General features: G+C 43.8%; 1 protein-coding gene across 1 annotated transcript in view; it reads right to left on the reverse strand.

Moving 5' to 3' along the window:
• The window catches only part of LOC123999764 (kin of IRRE-like protein 3), a 138,962-nt gene that overhangs the window by 43,539 nt on the left and 77,679 nt on the right, over positions 1-17,744 (reverse strand). The gene's annotated exons all lie outside the window — the stretch shown is intronic.

Raw genomic sequence — 17,744 nt, forward strand, 5'->3', positions numbered from 1 at the left:
TTCCCTCCCCCAATCCTACACTTAAAGGGGAAATCCACAGTTGAAAAAATAACAAAGGGTTTCCCCTTGCTGTTTCGGTAAAAAGCTGAGGTAAGGAACTGGAGAAATGTAAGCACTCTTAAATTCATAGACGGTTATGATTTGGGTGGGGGAGGGGAAGCTGATCCTAGATTTGTACCTAAGGGCCACTTCAGCCCAGAGTGGTTACAACTGGGAAGAGGAAAGACAATGTAGGCTATGAAATCCAACCAGCAGCCCCTTTGGAGGTGGACATGAAAGACCAGTGTCTGTGTCACAAATGGCACACAATTCCCTGCATAGTGCACTACTTTTGACCAGGGCACATAGGGAATGGCGTGCTATCTGGGACTCAGCCAGTTAAAACGTGTTGCATTCGAGTGCAATTTACTCCGGTGTTCTGGGCTTCGCCAAGCATAGTGAAACAACAAAAGAAGAGGTGGCTTTTGTTTTGTTTCGGTGCATTGCTTTTATCTCTTCTTCGTTTGAGCATATTCATGTACTGCTTGTTGTCAACAAAGGGAGTGCTTGAGGAGGGCTTTAGAATATAGGTTTTCTCATTTTGTCTCTGTCATTCACACGCTTTGATGCTGAAGTCATTATAATGGGGTATAAATAAATTGGCTGTGCAAAGGACCTTGCCCGGCACATGCATATCTCACCGCAGGGCCAGTAATAGGTAGATCAAGCACCTGAACAAACAAACTATTGTTTACAATGACAGATGGAGGGGGGGGGGGGTTAAGGGAAAAATACACAGGACCCAGTTTAGAATAAATACGATGAACAATTATGCAGGCTAGGCTATACATCAGGATAAAACATAACTTTAGGATTCAGAGTGAAAAGAGCGACAAATCATACATTTAAACATTTTTTTTATTTCACCTTTATTTAACCAGGTAGACTAGTTGAGAACAAGTTCTCATTTGCAACTGCAACCTGGCCAAGATGAAGCATAGCAGTTTGAACAGACAACAACACAGAGTTACACATGGAGTAAACAATTAACAAGTCAATAACACAGTAGGAATATTTTTTTTTAAAAAAGAGTCTATATACATTGTGTGCAAAAGGCATGAGGAGGTAGGCAAATAATTAAAATTTTGCAGATTAACACTGGAGTGATAAATGTACAGGTAGATATATTGGTGTGCAAAAGAGCAGAAAAGTAAATCAATATAAACAGTATGGGGAAGAGGTAGGTAAAATTGGGTGGGCTATTTACCGATAGACTATGTACAGCTGCAGCGATCGGTTAGCTGCTCAGATAGCAGATGTTTGAAGTTGGTGAGGGAGATAAAAGTCTCCAACTTCAGCGATTTTTGCAATTCGTTCCTGTCACAGGCAGCAGAGAACTGGAACGAAAGGTGGCCAAATGAGGTGTTGGCTTTAGGGATGATCAGTGAGATACACCTGCTGGAGCGCGTGCTACATGTGGGTGTTGCCATCGTCACCAGTGAACAGAGATAAGGCGGAGCTTTATCTAGCATGGACTTGTAGATGACCTGGAGCCAGTGGGTCTGGCGACGAATATGTAGCGAGGGCCAGCCGACTAGAGCATACAGGTCGCAGTGGTGGGTGGTATAAGGTGCTTTAGTAACAAAACGGATGGCACTGTGATAAACTGCATCAAAGTTTGCTGAGTAGAGTGTTGTAGATGACATCACCGAAGTCGAGGATCGGTAGGATAGTCAGTTTTACTAGGGTAAGTTTGGCGGCGTGAGTGATGGAGGCTTTGTTGCGGAATAGAAAGCCGACTCTAGATTTCATTTTAGATTGGAGATGTTTGATATGAGTCTGGAAGGAGAGTTTACAGTCTAGCCAGACACCTAGGTACTTATAGATGTCCACATATTCTAGGTCGGAACCATCCAGGGTGGTGATGCTAGTCGGGCGTGCGGGTGCAGGCAGCGAACGGTTGAAAAGCATGCATTTGGTTTTACTAGCGTTTAAGAGCAGTTGGAGGCCAGTGGAGTGTTGTATGGCATTGAAGCTCGTTTGGAGGTTAGATAGCACAGTGTCCAAGGACGGGCCGGAAGTATACAGAATGGTGTTGTCTGCGTAGAGGTGGATCAGGGAATCGCCCGCCGCAAGAGCAACATCATTGATATATACAGAGAAAAGAGTCGGCCCGAGAATAGAACCCTGTGGCACCCCCATAGAGACTGCCAGAGGACCGGACAGCATGCCCTCCGATTTGAAACACTGAACTCTGTCTGCAAAGTAGTTGGTGAACCAGGCAAGGCAGTCATCAGAAAATCAGAGGCTACTGAGTCTGCCGATAAGAATATGGTGATTGATAGGGTCGAAAGCCTTGGCAAGGTCGATGAAGACGCCTGCACAGTACTGCCTTTTATTGATGGCGGTTATGATATCATTTAGTACCTTGAGCGTGGCTGAGGTGCACCCGTGACCGGCTCGGAAACCAGATTGCACAGCGGAGAAGGTACGGTGGGATTCGAGATGGTCAGTGACCTGTTTGTTGACTTGGCTTTCGAAGACCTTAGATAGGCAGGGCAGGATGGATATAGGTCTGTAAGAGTTTGAGTCCAGGGTGTCTCCCCCTTTGAAGAGGGGGATGACTGCGGCAGCTTTCCAATCCTTGGGGATCTCAGACGATATGAAAGAGAGCTTGAACAGGCTGGTAATAGGGGTTTCGACAATGGCGGCGGATAGTTTCAGAAATAGAGGGTCCAGATTGTCAAGTCCAGCTGGTCCAGGTTTTGCAGCTCTTTCGGAACATCTGCTTTCTGGATTTGGGTAAAGGAGAACCTGGAGAGGCTAGGGCGAGTATCTGCGGTGGGGGCGGAGCTGTTGGCTGAGGTTGGAGTAGCCAGGTGGAAGGCATGGCCAGCCGTTGAGAAATGCTTGTTGAAGTTTTCGATAATCATGGATTTATCGGTGGTGACCGTGTTACCGAGCCTCAGTGCAGTGGGCAGCTGGGAGGAGGTGCTCTTGTTCTCCATGGACTTCAGTGTCCCAGAACTTTTTGGAGTTGGAGCTACAGGATGCAAATTTCTGCCTGAAGAAGCTGGCCTTTGCTTTCCTGACTGACTGCGTGTATTGGTTCCCGACTTCCCTGAACAGTTGCGTATCGCGGGGACTATTCGATGCTATTGCAATCCGCCACATAATTAACTAGGACGAACATATTTGAAAATAAAATGTGCTGTTGTTTTTTAACAATGCACTGTTTGTTGTGTGTAATGCTATGGTAGAAAAGATGGCCTGGTTATAGATGTCAACATTTAGATAATAAGATTATGAACCAGCAGAACATTTTTAGTGAATACAGACAACACAGACATATACTATCTTTTGAATTCTTGTCAAAACCAAATACAGACATTCACGAAAAGTCCTGTTTTCATTTTCTCATGTGTATTATGTTCAATTGTTGTAAATCTATGCCTATGTCACAAATGACACCCTATTCCATATATAGTGCACTACAGTTGACCAGAGCCTTATGGGCCCTATTCAAATGTATTGCACTACATAGGGAATAGGGTACCATTTGGTAAGCAGACTGCATGTACTGTTGTAGAACACACTATTCACTTTCGATGCACCATCCAGGCCCACATTGACATTCCCCAGAAACATTTCTCAATTGTGGAATGTCCATATAAAAGTTTCATCTAGCATTCAAATCAAAGATACAGGTAACTGCCAAATTGAAGGAAACACCAACAGGAACTCTTAATAGAGCGTTGGCCCACCATGAGCCAGAACAGCTTCAATGCACTTTGGTATAGAACACTACTGGGGGGATTCGACAGCTTCAATGCACCGTGACTGGAATTCTATTGGAGGGATGCAAAACTATTCTTCCACGAGAAATTCCATCATTTGGTGTTTTGTTGATGGTGGTTAAAAATGCTGCTCCAGAATCTCCCATAAGAGTTCAATTGGGTTGAGATCTGGTGACTGACGGCCACAGCATATGTTTTACATCATTTTCAAACTCATCAAACCTTTCATTGACCACTACTTCCCTGTGGATGGGGACATTGTCATCCCATAGCCATGGCAGCTAAAATTATGGCCTGCCCAGCATTTTTATACCCAAAGCATGAGGGATATTAATTGCTTAATTAACTCAGGAACCACACGTGTGGAAACACCTGCCATAAATATACTTTGTATCCCTGATTTACTCAAGTGTTTTCATTATATAGGTAGTTACCTGTAGATCGGGTGTACACAGGATGCGATCCAAATGACACCCTATTTCCAATATAGCGCACAACATTTAACTGGAGCCCAATAGGTTTCCCTATGGGCCCTGGTCAAAAGTAATGCACAATAGAGGGATTGGATGAGATTTGGGACAAACCCACAGAAGCGATGCAATACGTACAAGCTAGACACCAGATGCCATATGACAGTCTGCCATTTTGCGAAAGACGTTTCATCACAGTGTTGAAAGGGATCGTGACAGCATTGAAGGGGATCAAAGTAAACCAAATCGCCTATGAGTCAGAAAATATTTTACGGCCTTACCATGGCACTCGAAAAACACATCTTGAAAATGGCAAAGACGAACTCCAAAAGGAGGATGCTGTCTGCTGTCAATGTTTCTTCAATTTGAATGAGCGTTCTCTCTGTTCTCTCTCAAGCCTCTGAATGTCAGATTCAGAACAGATCAGAGCTACATGTCTGCCGCCAATCCTTTCCCAGTCACTTCTGAATTATTCAGTAACAATCGTATACATGAGCACTGCTTTTGAACATGTAACCCCACGTAACTGTATGCACGAAGGAATCCATTTAGCTTTTTTGAGTTTCTGAAGTGCTATTCATGTTTCCTATGATCTTCTGCTGTACAATTCGAATGCAAGGTGTCGCACATGCACAGACAGACTCGCGCATGTTCACACACACTCTCCTCCCAGAGGGACCCTGTTGCATAAAACAACAACTAACAAAATAGTTCATGTCGATACACATAGAGAACAATTTCTGTTAAAATCATCCACGTTCTCATCAAACAGCTGACAAGCTGAACTAAATCTGCACAATTGAGCCTTTTCATCAGACACCTCAGAAGTGACAAATTAGGAACCACAAATTGCCCTTCGACAAAAACAACAGCAGCAGTGACACCAACACCAGAAACCCCCATGAGGTTAAGAAGCGTACTTTGTTTGCAAGCGAAACCATCTCATTCGCATCCCTCCCCACTTTATCCTATCTCTCTCTCTCGCTTTCTTTCTTTCTTTTTCTGCAGCTTTATTAGAAACAAAAAGTTGCTAATGGAGTTAGCTGCAGGACCACTCCCCCCTCTCAACTCTGTGCTGTCATTCAACCAGATGGCCTGCATCTCTCCCAAAATGGACCATCCCCTCTTCAGAGTTTATTTATCTTTCTGTAAGGTGATCTCATCTCCCTCCTTAATGTTTTTCTCTTCTCCCAATTGAGCTTGAATGAAAGACCACCTGGGCTACAGCTCAAATTGCACCCTATTCCCTAGATATTGCACAACATTTGACCAGGGCCCATATGGTTCTGGTCAAACAAAGTGCACTATATAGAGAAAGGGAGCCATTATGGACGCAGCCTGGAGTATTATATATTAATCTCCAAACCATTAGGTCTCCCCACGCTTCCAAACCACCACTTCCTCTGAGTAAAAGGTCTGGAGCGTCTGAGATAAGAGATACCTCCCTATTCCTATCCCTCCCTACATCCAGATTCCAAGCCCAACCTCATAGCATCGACAACTTCCTGCTCCGACCTCTCAGGCATCGGAAGAACACTCCTCATTTCACAAGGAAAATGGTAGCTCTCTGGTGATCAATAGCCAAGCATTGGCTAAAGCCCTATTCACAGAGGTATTACTAGAGAAGATTGTGTATGTAATTATTACCCCATAATGTCCGTTATTCCAGATGACGATATGGAAGGGCTACATTTTTTCCCAAACTGCCCCCTGTAATTTGTTCTTTTTTATCCAATAAATTGACAGTTATGACGGAAGCCTGTAGGTTTTTATTCTAGGCATGAAGATTAATGAACATGTCCAGGCAATTACAGGCTTCACCGGTAACTCGAGCTTGGCTTTCAAATTTCTAAACCATACCAAGCCATCTTTGGTATAGTGTTGACATAATATTTGGATTGAGGAAGTGTGATCATAATCATTAGGATATTTTAGCGATCCGCAGTAGGAAGACATCCTAAATGCCCCCCAGTCTGCAGATGTGAGCTAAACAGCACTTGAGATGTGTTTTTAGGCTATGGATGAGAAAGTGAACTTGTCATTTCCAAAAGCTTTGCTCAGTTGTAATGCCGCTTTGCGATCTAACAGCAAGGGTTGCATTAAATAGGCACAATGTTTTTTTTAAACTTATTCATTTGGCAATGTTCAATTCATTGGCACAAAACGTATAAACAAAACATGCATGTAGGCCATTCATATATAGGCTATGCGCAGCGCATCAATTTATCAAATCAGTTATTGCTTTCTTGCTCAAACCGTGAGCAACACCTGTCAAACATTTTTTTTAAACTTCGATATGCACGGGAAGTTTTTTTTCCGGCTGGAATTATTACTCTCCTGCTATTTAGAAATAACCGACATGGCAGATTCGGAGGGACTTAAATTACAGATGTGGTGATTTGTGCTCATGCACATAATTACATAACCCTATCTCCCCCAGTAAAATGAATCCCATGCAAATAGGGTGTAATAAGAGGGCATTAAGAAGGCAGCGAGAAACAAGCCTGTCTGTATGCAGCTTTACGGCATGTAGCTTAGTGGTTAGAACATTGAGCAAGTAACCGAAAGGTTGCTGGACTGAATCCCGAGCTGACAAGGTAAAAATCTGTCGTTCTGCCCCTGAGCAAGTCAGTTAACCCATTGTTCCCTGGGTGCTGAATATGTCGATTAAGGCAGTCCCCCGCACCTACCATTCCATTCCATTCCATTGTAGATTTTGCTTTACGTTTTGGATCATTGTCTTGTTGGAAGACAAATCTCCGTCCCAGTCTCAGGTCTTTTGCAGACTCCATCAGGTTTTCTTCCAGAATGGTCCTGTATTTGGCTCCATCCATATTCCCATCAATTTTAACCATCTTCCCTGTCCCTGCTGAAGAAAAGCAGGCCCAAACCATGATGCTGCCACCACCATGTTTGACAGTGGGGATGATGTGTTCAGGGTGATGAGCTGTGTTGCTTTTACGCCAAACATAACGTTTTGCATTGCTGCCAAAAAGTTCAATTTTGGTTTCATCTGACCAGAGCACCTTCTTCCACATGTTTGGTGTGTCTCCCAGGTGGCTTGTGGCAAACTTTAAACAATACTTTTTCTGGATATCTTTAAGAAATGGCTTTCTTCTTGCCACTCTTCCATAAAGGCCAGATTTGTGCAATATACAACTGACTGTTGTCCTATGGACAGAGTCTCCCACCTCAGCTGTAGATCTCTCAGCTGTCTCCCACCTCAGCTGTAGGTGCTCTCTGCGCTTTTAACGGACCTCTGAGACTATCACAGTGCAGGTGGATTTATACGGAGACTTGATTACACACAGGTGGATTGTATTTATCATCATTAGTCATTTAGGTCAACATTGGATCATTCAGAGATCCTCACTGAACTTCTGGAGAGAGTTTGCTGCACTGAAAGTAAAGGGGCTGAATAATTTAGCACGCCCAATTTTTCAGTTTTTGATTAGTTAAAAAAGTTGGAAATATCCAATAAATGTCGTTCCACTTCATGATTGTGTCCCACTTGTTGTTGATTCTTCACAAAAAATACAGTTTTATATCTTTATGTTTGAAGCCTGAAATGTGGCAAAAGGTCGCAAAGTTCAAGGGGGCCGAATACTTTCGCAAGGCACTGGATGGAATTAATCAAACAGAAGGACCAAATGTGATGTTTATGGGACATATTGGAGTGCCAACAGAAGAAGCTCGTCAAAGGTAATGCATGTTTTATATTTTATTTCAGCGTTTTGTGTAGAGCCTTCAGGGTTGAAATATGCTAACTCCTTTGTTTACTGCTGGTGCAGATGTGCAGGCTATCAGATAATAGCTTCTTATGCTTTCGCCAAAAGCATTTTAAAAATCTGACATGTTGGCTGGATTCACAACGAGTGTAGCTTTAATTGAGTTTGAATTTTATAGTATTTTATTGGAATCTGGCACTCTGCATTTTCCCTGGCAATTGGCCAGTTGAGACATTTGCGTCCCGTCTATCCCTAATCAGTTTTAAAACATGATGTTATACTCAACACGATAAATGGACTTTCAGTATAGGCCTCAGTTTGGTCGCAGTATAAAGTCATTAAATAGTGGTCCATGACACAACGTCCAGAGAATGTCCTAAAATGATTATTGGGGATATCCTGGGAACAAACCGGGAACAAGACAAAACCTTGACAGGAGCATAAAACAGTATTCTGAGCACTATGTTTCCGGGACATCGTAACTATTCATTTTTGTTTGCAGGGTTGATGTCAATGGGAGACTTATGCTGCATTCGTAATCAAGTGGAAGGTGGGAATTTACCCATTTTTAAGTCGTAAATACCCTATCAGAACACAAAATATCAGCTTGATTTACTCCAATGTAAACACTATATAGCATATATAACATGGTTAAAGCTATAGTTTTGATGCCATGGATGGTCAGTCCTGCACCCATAGCCCTGTTTATGAATTTGAGAGCAGTAGCATTTCTCCAGCCCTATCCCTTAGCTTTTTTGCAAAAACAAAGAGTACACTTATTTATTTTTTCAGCTACTGATTGTCTCTTGAAGGGGAAGGATTTTCAATTTGGCTAGGATTCTCTTGTAAATTGACTTTGGTCAAAAATATTTGTGGTCTTCAAGGGGAAGTTCAGTATTTCAGTACCGCTGCCCCCGTCACTCACAGTGATGTTTAGCTGACGTTTTAAATGGCTGTTTAAAACAAACCAAATAATGGATTAAAGTTTCTCCTGGCCTATAGACTAAATTCATGATATAACACAGAAAAATCATACTGTCTCCTCAGCGTGAGTTTTTCTAAAGTGTGTGATGTCAGAATGCGCTCACTGTTCCAAAATGTGATTGTTACGCAACAGGACAGTTAACACGCAAAGGCGGAGGTGTTGCTAACATTTACGATAGCAAATTTCAATTTACAAAAAAAAAAATGACGTTTTCGTCTTTTGAGCTTCTAGTCATGAAATCTATGCAGCCTACTCAATCACTTTTTATAGCTACTGTTTACAGGCCTCCTGGGCCATATACAGCGTTTCTCACTGAGTTCCCTGAATTCCTATCAGACCTTGTAGTCATTGCAGATAATATTCTAATCTTTGGTGACTTTAATATTCACATGGAAAAGTCCACAGACCCACTCCAAAAGGCTTTTGGAGCCATCATCGACTCAGTGGGTTTTGTCCAACATGTCTCTGGACCCACTCACTCTCACAGTCATACGCTGGACCTAGTTTTGTCCCATGGAATAAATGTTGTGGATCTTAATGTTTTTCCTCATAATCCTGGACTATCGGACCACCATTTTATTACGTTTGCAATTGCAACAAATAATCTGCTCAGACCCCAACCAAGGAACATCAAAAGTCGTGCTATAAATTCACAGACAACACAAAGATTCCTTGATGCCCTTCCAGACTCCCTCTGCCTACCCAAGGACGCCAGAGGACAAAAATCCGTTAACCACCTAACTGAGGATCTCAATTTAACCTTGCGCAATACCCTAGATGCAGTTGCACCCCTAAAAACTAAAAAAATGTCTCATAAGAAACTAGCTCCCTGGTACACAGAAAATACCCGAGCTCTGAAGCAAGCTTCCAGAAAATTGGAACGGAAATGGCGCCACACCAAACTGGAAGTCTTCCGACTAGCTTGGAAGGACGGTACCGTGCAGTACCGAAGAGCCCTTACTGCTGCTCGATCGTCCTATTTTTCTAACTTAATTGAGGAAAATAAGAACAATCCGAAATTCCTTTTTGATACTGTGGCAAAGCTAACTAAAAAGCAGCATTCCCCAAGAGAGGATGACTTGCACTTTAGCAGTGATAAATTCATGAACTTCTTTGAGGAAAAGATTATGATTATTAGAAAGCAAATTACGGACTCCTCTTTAAACCTGCGTATTCCTCCAAACCTCAGTTGTCCTGAGTCTGCACAACTCTGCCAGGACCTAGGATCAAGAGAGACGCTCAAGTGTTTTAGTACTATATCTCTTGACACAATGATGAAAATAATCATGGCCTCTAAACCTTCAAGCTGTATACTGGACCCTATTCCAACTAAACTACTGAAAGAGCTGCTTCCTGTGCTTGGCCCTCCTATGTTGAACATAATAAACGGCTCTCTATCCACTGGATGTGTACCAAACTCACTAAAAGTGGCAGTAATAAAGCCTCTCTTGAAAAAGCCAAACCTTGACCCAGATAATATAAAAAACTATCGGCCTATATCGAATCTTCCATTTCTCTCAAAGATTTTAGAGAAGGCTGTTGCGCAGCAACTCACTGCCTTCCTGAAGACAAACAATGTATACGAAATGCTTCAGTCTGGTTTTAGACCCCATCATAGCACTGAGACGGCACTTGTGAAGGTGGTAAATGACATTTTGATGGCATCGGACCGAGGCTCTGCATCTGTCCTCGTGCTCCTAGACCTTAGTGCTGCTTTTGATACCATCGATCACCACATTCTTTTGGAGAGATTGGAAACCCAAATTGGTCTACACGGACATGTTCTGGCCTGGTTTAGGTCTTATCTGTCGGAAAGATATCAGTTTGTCTCTGTGAATGGTTTGTCCTCTGACAAATCAACTGTACATTTCGGTGTTCCTCAAGGTTCTGTTTTAGGACCACTATTGTTTTCACTATATATTTTACCTCTTGGGGATGTTATTCGAAAACATAATGTAAACTTTCACTGCTATGCGGATGACACACAGCTGTACATTTCAATGAAACATGGTGAAGCCCCAAAATTGCCCTCGCTAGAAGCATGTGTTTCAGACATAAGGAGGTGGATGGCTGCAAACTTTCTACTATTAAACTCGGACAAAACAGAGATGCTTGTTCTAGGTCCCAAGAAACAAAGAGATCTTCTGTTGAATCTGACAATTAATATTAATGGTTGTACAGTCGTCTCAAATAAAACTGTGAAGGACCTCGGCGTTACTCTGGACCCTGATCTCTCTTTTGAAGAACATATCAAGACCATTTCGAGGACAGCTTTTTTCCATCTACGTAACATTGCAAAAATCAGAAACTTTCTGTCCAAAAATGATGCAGAAAAATTAATCCATGCTTTTGTCACTTCTAGGTTAGACTACTGCAATGCTCTATTTTCCGGCTACCCGGATAAAGCACTAAATAAACTTCAGTTAGTGCTAAATACGGCTGCTAGAATCCTGACTAGAACCAAAAAATTTGATCATATTACTCCAGTGCTAGCCTCTCTACACTGGCTTCCTGTCAAAGCAAGGGCTGATTTCAAGGTTTTACTGCTAACCTACAAAGCATTACATGGGCTTGCTCCTACCTACCTCTCTGATTTGGTCCTGCCGTACATACCTACACATACGCTACGGTCACAAGACGCAGGCCTCCTAATTGTCCCTAGAATTTCTAAGCAAACAGCTGGAGGCAGGGCTTTCTCCTATAGAGCTCCATTTTTATGGAACGGTCTGCCTACCCATGTCAGAGACGCAAACTCGGTCTCAACCTTTAAGTCTTTACTGAAGACTCATCTCTTCAGTGGGTCATATGATTGAGTGTAGTCTGGCCAAGGAGTGGGAAGGTGAACGGAAAGGCTCTGGAGCAACGAACCGCCCTTGCTGTCTCTGCCTGGCCGGTTCCCCTCTTTTCACTGGGATTCTTTGCCTCTAACCCTGTTACGGGGCTGAGTCACTGGCTTGCTGGGGCTCTCTCGTGCCGTCCCTGGGGGTCCGTCACCTGGGTGGGTTGATTCACTGTTGTGGTCGGCCTGTCTGGGTCCCCCCCTTGGGTTGTACCGTGTCGGAGATCTTTGTGGGCTATACTCGGCCTTGTCTCAGGATGGTAAGTTGGTGGTTGAAGATTTCCCTCTAGTGGTGTGGGGGCTGTGCTTTGGCAAAGTGGGTGGGGTTATATCCTTCCTGTTTGGCCCTGTCCGGGGTGTCCTCGGATGGGGCCACAGTGTCTCCTGACCCCTCCTGTCTCAGCCTCCAGTATTTATGCTGCAGTAGTTTATGTGTCGGGGGCTGGGGTCAGTTTGTTTATCTGGAGTACTTCTCCTGTCCTATTCAGGTGTCCTGTGTGAATCTAAGTGTGCGTTCTCTAATTCTCTCCTTCTCTCTTTCTTTCTCTCTCTCTCTCGGAGGACCTGAGCCCTAGGACCATGCCCCAGGACTACCTGACATGATGACTCCTTGCTGTCCCCAGTCCACCTGGCCATGCTGCTGCTCCAGTTTCAACTGGCCTGGGCCCTAGGACCATGTCCCAGGACTACCTGACATGAGGATTCCTTGCTGTCCCCAGTCCACCTGGCCATGCTCCTGCTCCAGTTTCAACTGTTCTGCCTTACTATTATTCAACCATGCTGGTCATTTATGAACATTTGAACATCTTGGCCACGTTCTGTTATAATCTCCACCCGGCACAGCCAGAAGAGGACTGGCCACCCCACATATGCTCTCTCTAATTCTCTCTTTCTTTCTCTCTCTCGGAGGACCTGAGCCCTAGGACCGTGCCCCAGGACTACCTGACATGATGGCTCCTTGCTGTCCCCAGTCCACCTGACTGTGCTGCTGCTCCAGTTTCAACTGTTCTGCCTTATTATTATTTGACCATGCTGGTCATTTATGAACATTTGAACATCTTGGTCATGTTCTGTTATAATCTCTACCCGGCACAGCCAGAAGAGGACTGGCCACCCCACATAGCCCGGTTCCTCTCTAGGTTTCTTCCTAGGTTTTGGCCTTTCTAGGGAGTTTTTCCTAGCCACCATGCTTTTACACCTGCATTGTTTGCTGTTTGGGGTTTTAGACTGGGTTTCTGTACAGCACTTTGAGATATCAGCTGATGTACGAAGGGCTATATAAATACATTTGATTTGATTTTGATTTGATTTGATTTGCTGCCTGCAAACCAAGGCAAATTGCCTACTAATTATCTATTAAAATATGGTTAATCTGGTCTATTTCAAGTTATTTGAAAACAACAGTTTGAAATGAGGTGCGTTCTGCCTCCTCATCAATTCAAGTAGTTGTCACTCATTTCACTGTTGCAGACAATTTACGTATGAGGCATGTTATGCAAATGTAAGATTAGGATTAGCTAGATGAGCCGGAGAAATTTCTCTCTTTGATGAGAGCCCAAAGAGTGGTTCCCAAGGTTAAGTATGCAGACATTTTCTCTAGTCAGAATAGAACCTGCTAAACTTTTTTCCCCTGTTGCCTGCATTGCTTTTATTGTTGTTTTCCTTACATTGTTTAAGGATGAATATCATGCTTGTGTCCAGGAATCATGCGGGCCATGGGAAAATTCAAATTAAATAGGAACTGTGATATACACGGCACCGCACAGCCATGCAGTGGAAAAGCGCCATAAGAGCTTTGCACACTTGGATTAGACAATATTTGCAAGTTATATACAGTTGAAGTAGGAAGTTTACAAACACTTACAGTTGTAATTGGAAGTTTAAAAACACTTAGGTTGGAGTCATGAGTTTGAGGTTTTACCAAAAAGTTATATTTTGGTTTCATCTGACCATATGACATTCTCCCAATCTTCTTCTGGATCATCCAAATGCTCTCCAGCAAACTTCAGACGGGCCTGGACATGTACTGGCTTAAGCAGGGGGACACGTCTGGCACTGCAGGATTTGAGTCCCTGGCGGCGTAGTGTGTTACTGATGGTAGGCTTTGTTACTTTGGTCCCAGCTCTCTGCAGGTCATTCACTAGGTCCCCCCGTGTGGTTCTGTGATTTTTGCTCACCGTTCTTGTGATCATTTTGACCCCACGTGGTGAGATCTTGCGTGGAGCCCTAGATCGAGGGAGATTATCAGTGGTCTTGTATGTCTTCCATTTCCTAAGAATTGCTCCCACAGTTGATTTCTTCAAACCAAGCTGCTTACCTATTGCAGATTCAGTCTTCCCAGCCTGGTGCAGGTCTACAATTTTGTTTCTGGTGTCCTTTGACGGCTCTTTGGTCTTGGCCATAGTGGAGTTTGGAGTGTGACTGTTTGAGGTTGTGGACAGGTGTCTTTTATACTGATAACATGTTCAAACAGGTGCCATTATTACAGGTAACGAGTGGAAGACAGAGGAGCCTCTTAAAGAAGAAGTTACAGGTCTGTGAGAGCCAGAAATCTTGCTTGTTTGTAGGTGACCAAATACTTATTTTCCACCATAATTTGCAAATAAATTCATAAAAAATCCTACAATGTGATTTTCTGGATTATTTTTCTCATTTTGTCTGTCATAGTTGAAGTGTACCTATGATGGAAATTACAGGCCTCTCTCATCTTTTTAAGTGGGAGAACTTGCACAATTGGTGGCTGACTAAATACTTTTTCGCGCCACTGTACATAAACAACAACACTGAATGACTCCGAGCGAGTATCAGGGTTGATGTGATTGGTTGCCAGCACACACCATCTGTATCAATAAATCACTTTCAGAAAATGGTTTGTGTCTTAAGAATTTACTCATTTACTCTTTTATTCACGGAATCAAATGATGTGTGTAAAATACTTTTTGAATGTTGTGCTGATTATGATAGGCTAATACTAAGCTAATTGCCAGTAATGTGTGGAGCCATGTTTGTTGACATTGTTCAATGCCTTCTGTGTGTTACGTAAATGTCTGTCAGACCAAAGATGTTATAACAAAACGAGGTGAGGGTAAACTTCCCGAAGTGAATAATGGGAAGTCAATGATGGTAGATGACACAACCCCTTCAACATGCATACTGCAGACAGACCTCATCTTATTTTTGGTTAGGGTTTCTGTCAGCTGGGTGTTAACCAAAATGAATGCTTGTGTTAGCTCACACTTTCCTCAGTCAGCGCTTGTTTGCCCCCCCCCACCGCACAGGCATATGGCAGAGATATAACCGCCATCGTCTCAGGGACCCCGCCCATCTATAATAAATGAGATGCCAGCTGCTGTCAAGAAGTTAAGGTCTAAGGTGAGATCTGGGTACATTGAGCACACTTTTTTACGCCGACGAAACCACCTGCCCCACCCTGGACTACCTACAACAATGTGAAACATACAGTTGAAGTCGGAAGTTTACATACACCTTAGCCAAATACATTTAAAAACTCAGTTTTTCACAATTCCTGATGTTTAATCCGAGTAACAACTCCCTGTCTTGGGTTAATTAGGATCACCACTTTATTTTCAGAATGTGAAATGTCAGAATAATAGTAGAGAGAATGATTTATTTCAGCTTTTATTTCTTTCATCACATTCCCAGTGAGTTAGAAGTTTACATACACTTGTCACGCCTTGGTCATTGTATTTTGTGTTTGTGTTATATGTTTGGGTAGGCCAGGGTGTGACATGGTGTGGCAAACCTCTTCAAGGTTATTCTTGACCCTTTATCTGTGAGTCGGCTCCACCTTCTGAGGGTTCCCCTTGCTTCTGGGACTTGTAGTTTTGGCGGTCGGCCATTTTGTGATCTGTAGTTCTGACAGGGGTGGCCATTTTAGTGATCGGGCAGAGCCCGTTTATTAGCTCTGCTCTCACATATCTGCCACTTATCACTCGACCCCCTTCTTTGCCACATATCTCTCCCCCTAGATCCGACCCCCTAGGTCGGGCTACCGCAGCATGCATGCATGCGGGATAACCCATCCACGTTTCCCATTTCCTTCCCTGCTCTGTGTTTCAAGTCAAAATGAAACGGTTGGAGACTCAAAAACCACCGCATCACCCGAGCGTTCTTCTCTTTAGCCCTATGCATCCAGGTGAGTGGGGCATGGTCACTGATGAGGGTGAAGTGGCGCCCCAGCAGGTAGTACTTCAGGCTTTCTAGAGCCCACTTTACTGCCAGCGCCTCTTTCTCAACGACTGAGTAGTTGGTTTCCCGTGGTTCCAGCTTCCTGCTTAAAAACAGGATGGGGTGTTCCACCCCTTCTACCTCTTGGGATAGCACTGCTCCCAAGCCGACCTCTGAGGCATCCGTCTGAACCACAAACTCTCTCTCAAAGTCTGGTACCACCAGCACTGGGTTACAACAGAGAGCCTCCTGTAATGTCCTAAATGCTTTGGTGGCCCTTTCATCCCATTTGACCATGTTTGGCCCTCTGGCTCTAGTCATGTCGGTAAGTGGGGCGGCCACTGTGGCATAACTTGGGATGAACTTCCGGTAGTAACCGGTCAGACCTAGGAAGGCTCGAACCTGCTTCTTATTTACTGGTTTCGGCCATTCTCTAATTGCCTTCACCTTCTTATGTTGGGGTTTGATTAACCCTCTTCCCTCAGTGTATCCCAGATACTCTGTTTCCTCTAACCCCACATAACACTTGGCAGGGTTTGCAGTGAGCCCTGCCTTTCTAAGGGCATCTAACACTGCCTGTACCCGGGGTAAGTAGGATTCCCAATCTGGGCTGTAGATCCCCACGTCATCTAAATAAGCTGCGGCGTATGCCTTGTGCAGTTTTAGGACTTTGTCCATGAGCCGTTGAAAGGTTGCTGGGTCTGTAACGTGTCCTGATACATTCGCATTGCATCCTGATGAACTATCTGTTGAGCTCTAGTTGCCTCTTGTTGGGCTGCCGCCGCTTGTAACAGGGCCTGTATGGCTCCCTCCATACTCATTTTCCTGAAAAACTGTCCTAACCAAACAAAGCCAAAACAAAAAAAAACCTGACTCCCCTTGGAGTGCTAACTGAACATTTATTTATTTTTTCCTTCTACCTAACAAGTGGTATGTTAGTCCATGCCCGCATCCTCCACCACGTGTGGCAAACCTCTTCAAGGTTATTCTTGACCCTTTATCTGTGAGTCGGCTCCACCTTCTGAGGGTTCCCCTTGCTTCTGGGACTTGTAGTTTTGGCGGTCGGCCATTTTGTGATCTGTAGTTCTGACAGGGTGGCCATTTTAGTGATCGGGCAGAGCCCGTTTATTAGCTCTGCTCTCACATATCTGCCACTTATCACTCGACCCCCTTCTTTGCCACAATGGGTTTATTAGGTGGTTTTCGTATTGGGGTTTGTATTATTTGGGATCACGGCTGATTAGGGGTGTTGTATAGGCTTGGCTGCCTGAGGCGATTCTCAATCAGAGTCAGGTGATTCTCGTTGTCTCTGATTGGGAACCGTATTTAGGGAGCCAGAGTTTCGCTTTGTATTTCGTGGGTGATTGTTCCTGTCTTTGTGTAGTGTTCACCAGATAGGCTGTAATAAGTTTCACGTTCTGTTTTTTGTTTTGTATTTATGAGTTATTTCATGTACCGCGATTCATTTCATTAAAGTCATGAGTAACCAACACGCTGCATTTCGGTCCGACTCTCTTCCTTCAACAGACGAACGCCGTTACAACACTCAATTAGTATTTGGAGCATTGTCTTTATTTCTTTTTTTACTTGTGTCAAACATTTCGAGTAGCCTTCCACAAGCTTCCCACAATACGTTGGGTGAATTTTGGCCCATTCCTCCTGACAGAGCTAGTGTAACAGAGTCAGGTTTGGAGGCATCCTTGCTCGCACACTCTTTTTCAGGTCTGCCCACAAATTTTCTATTGAATTGAGGTCAGG

This window comes from Oncorhynchus gorbuscha, linkage group LG16 (genome assembly GCF_021184085.1).
Source record: "Oncorhynchus gorbuscha isolate QuinsamMale2020 ecotype Even-year linkage group LG16, OgorEven_v1.0, whole genome shotgun sequence".
NCBI lineage: Eukaryota > Metazoa > Chordata > Actinopteri > Salmoniformes > Salmonidae > Oncorhynchus > Oncorhynchus gorbuscha.